Raw genomic sequence first — 4010 nt, 5'->3', positions numbered from 1 at the left:
TTCTTCTCACGTTTGAACTGCAATATTTTGTGCAAATAGTTTAACAGAAATAGTCTAACGAACATGCTAAACTGATGATCCAATATCCTAAAGTGAAAAACAGAAAAATCAATTAATTAACTCATTCACATATAATCGATGCGTATTTATTTATTAGTTGTAGACCTTTTATTACATTGATCATATTTTTATAATACCTTAATGCGATGCTACCTTCAAATAACATAGATATTGCTCATCAATCTAGTAACTAAATGGTATTAGTGAAGTCAATTGTTTAATTGAGTTTACGGACCAAGATAATTATAATGAAAACTATTTTTGATTTCAAGCATGTTATTTACCCCGCTTATTACGAGTATTGTATTATAATGATTAATTTTTTTTTTGTTTCAATTATAGAGGCTTTAACATCTTAGGTCATTCGCCTCTTCGGATCAGAAAATCTTTCTGACCCTATGTGCGGGGTTGGGAACCGAACCCAGGCGGGCTGCGTGAAAGGCATCGACTATCCCATCACGCTATACCCGTCCCCCTTAATGATTAATGAAAATCATCTAATAATTAAAAGTAACATCTAAATCTATAATTCTAGAACTCCTTCCTACCATTTGATTTCACAATTTAATTGTGTTATCTGGTATGTCTTGTAGCTAAAGGATTTTGACACACTGCACTTTGGAAGCATTCATTTCATCTTGTAATATTTTTATACCTGCATCAATTTTGTTTCTAGAAAGAGTTTCTTGTCCAAACTTTGATGTTTTACAAAATTTGAGATATATTAATCAAAAATAAAATGAACCAAAAAGGACTTAATTGAGAACGTTGTAGAATTCCTGAAGTGACTAGAATAAAATTTGTCTAAAAAATGTCCTCTCTTTAAATCTGACAACTCGCTGACTAGCAGTCAGATACAATGGAAACCATTTGAGTATTCCAGTTCTTAGTTTTCGTGACTTAATTAAAATCGTGGTTTTATCAATGCGAACAAATATTTTGCTGAGGTCATTATAGAGATTCTATATACACTGTAAAAAAAATACAAAAATTTCCAGGTGATGCAATTCCAAATATGTCACAATTCATAATAACCTAATTCGTAAAATGACTGAACTACAAATGAATGATTTAAATATATGTCAAACGTACCTCGTCTTTGACGCAGGTGTGTAATTTTACAATTTGCAGCTATTAGAAATATGTCTGAATGCATTAAACTTGTGTTAGATCAACTGAGAAAATGAATCTTTTTTGACGCTCGAATATGTCGGTCTTAGAAGACCCAAATTTACATGAATTTGTCTAGGTGTGTAGTTGCCCTTATACATTGCAGTCAGTGAGTAATTGATGAATCCGAGTAAGTTTGTATAAGTTGAATGATCTTTATAACGGCATGTTGCATGACAGTAATATTGTGTTCAACTTGGTAGAATATCTTGCCTTTCTTTATGGAATTATAAATAAAAAACTTATTCGAAAAATGGGAGCCCTCAATATTTCCAGTGTTACACTCAGCTCTGACTCAGCCCGACGAGATAGGAAATGCCTGTGTATGTGTGTGTTTATATTTCTTTCAACGTTTTATCTATCGGAGTTCCTCGGAGATGGTTGAACCGTTTTCATCATTCTTGCTCGTTTCGAAGTTACTCTAATGTAATAGCTGATTCTTGCGATTCCGAAGGTATTATGGTATGAGTGACGTAATCGAGCCATCTGTTAGACTGAATAGCTATGAAGATTATCTTGATGTCGAGCTATTCTACTGTAACGATGTTCGAAAGTAAAAAAAATCACTGATAAGCAAAATATTGCAGACATTTGCAAAATTTGTATTTAACAATGCAAAATTAGCATGTTATGAAAACTAAATCCCTTCACAAAGTGACGAACTAATCAACTAATTTTGCCCTAAGTCACTTTTATGTCATCTGAATTGATGTTAGAAGTCTCAAGCTCTTTGCACATTCAACCAAAGTCCTCCTTCCGGTGAGAGAACGACGCCCTGGACATGAAATTCGAGCGGAACTTTGCACTTCTTACCGAGTGAAAACTTAAAATTTTTCAATAGAAAGATCAACCCTATTTTCGCTTGCAGCAATCCAAACCGAAGACCGATGCAAATGCGTGGACCCTCTCCGAATGGCGTCCACGCAAACGGATGTCTTTTTGATTCTTCCTCGGGGCCAAATCGCTCCGGATCGAACCGTTTTGGATCCGGGAAAAAAATCCGGATCATGTTGAATTCCATATACGGGAATTATGACTCGAGTGCCCGTTTCAATGACGATGCTCGTGTTTGGCACTGGGTAATCTTTAACAGTTTCACGGAAGTGAATTGGTACCGGGGGATATTTACGGAGAGCCTCTGAAAATACATTATGCATCACTTATGATTTTTCCTAAAAATACCATATGAGTAAATCTCACCATTCAACATTTTATCCAAATAAGTCATATCATTCACAGATTCATACGTTATTTGCCCATCATGTTTTGCCAAAACGTCCAAAACATGCTGGCGACCTTTTTCCTGTATGTCTGGATTGAACGAAAGTTCGTAGAGCGTCCAAGTTAACAATGTCGAACTAGTTTCAAAACCAGCTACGTAGAACAAAAATGCTTGAGCAGCAATTTCGTTAAACGATAACAGACCATCGCCGCTTATCTTCTCGTAGGGATTCCTCATCTGAATCAGTAAATCCATAAAATCATTTCTCTTGACATTATTTTGTAGTCTGAAATCAATGGTTTCGCGAACAACCTTGATGAAAAAATCTGCCACTAACTTATCAACCATCCTAACTCCAAGTTTCTTTGCTAGTTCCGGTGTAAAAGTATGGAACACATTTTTTATTAGACCCCGCTGATTGTCCATAAACCTTTTCCCCATCACTCGGAACGGGGCATCCGGATCTTTCATTGAGTTGCAATCGATCCCAAAGGCACACGTTCCTATCACATCCGTTGTAAAACGTGCCAGAAGATCTTTTATCTCAAGCTCGGTATCCTGTCTGGCCTTTTCGTCTAGAAAATCATTGAACTGATTTGCCACCGCCAAAATTGTTCCAAACATCATCTTCATCTTTCCGGATGTGAACGTAGGCGTCAGTTTCTGTCTCAAGTTCTTCCACTTGCTACCGGGCAAGCTAAACAAATGCGCTGACAGCGGATCCTGCGTTTCATTGACAAACATCCCCCGATCCGTGAAGTACTGAAAATCTTTCACCATTACGTTTCGAACCATTTCCAAATCTGTCACTACCGCAACCGGCTTTGCGAACATATACACTCCACCGATAGGACCCAAACCCTTCAACTCGTTGTAGAAACGCGCAAATAGTAATCCAAACGATTCCGTATTCTCCAGGGTTTTAGTGTTTCCATAGAAAAAATCAGGTTTCAAGTACGGAACGTTTTTTCGAGCCCAGTATGTTTGTAATCTCACCACATACAGATAAACGAGTAAAGCCATAACGGCCGCAGCCATAATCACATCCAGAGCTTCCATGACGTGACGCTATGTTATTTTGGTTTTCCAAGCTTTAACCTTTATTTATTTGATACCAGTGTTTCGTGTTCAGTTGCAAGACTGGCGATTTCAAATTTGTTAACCGTATATATATTTATAGATTTAAACGGTCGCGTTTTTTTTTCTAGAGCAAACGAACCTATATTTTTCTCTTAATCTATCGTTCCGCACCATGTAATGCAACGATTTTTGATAATGACATCGGTTTATTATGTCTGCTGTTTTAGAACTTTTCATAATTGGCATTAATTTTTCAACGATGTTTTTATGTAGAAGCAAAGATGTTAACACTCAATGAAATTCTGTGTAGTCTGGACTTATTGGATCAATTTAGGTGCAAATACCATTAATTCCTTATTTGGAACGATAGAGAATCATGATGACGGCACAATTTTTGGTCGTTTTGTTTATCTCGTCGCTTCTTTTGCGGACTCAAGTTCTTTACGGTGACTTACAATTCGAATATAATCTAAACTGG

At 36.6% G+C, this 4010-nt stretch overlaps 1 pseudogene; it reads right to left on the bottom strand.

The window, feature by feature from the left end:
• Positions 1-215: 215 nt before the first annotated feature.
• On the bottom strand, positions 216-3648 carry LOC131438907 (probable cytochrome P450 6a14; annotated as a pseudogene).
• Positions 3649-4010: the final 362 nt, after the last annotated feature.

Source organism: Malaya genurostris, chromosome 3 (genome assembly GCF_030247185.1).
Source record: "Malaya genurostris strain Urasoe2022 chromosome 3, Malgen_1.1, whole genome shotgun sequence".
NCBI classification, from domain to species: domain Eukaryota; kingdom Metazoa; phylum Arthropoda; class Insecta; order Diptera; family Culicidae; genus Malaya; species Malaya genurostris.
This window is presented reverse-complemented; position numbering and strand designations above follow the sequence as displayed.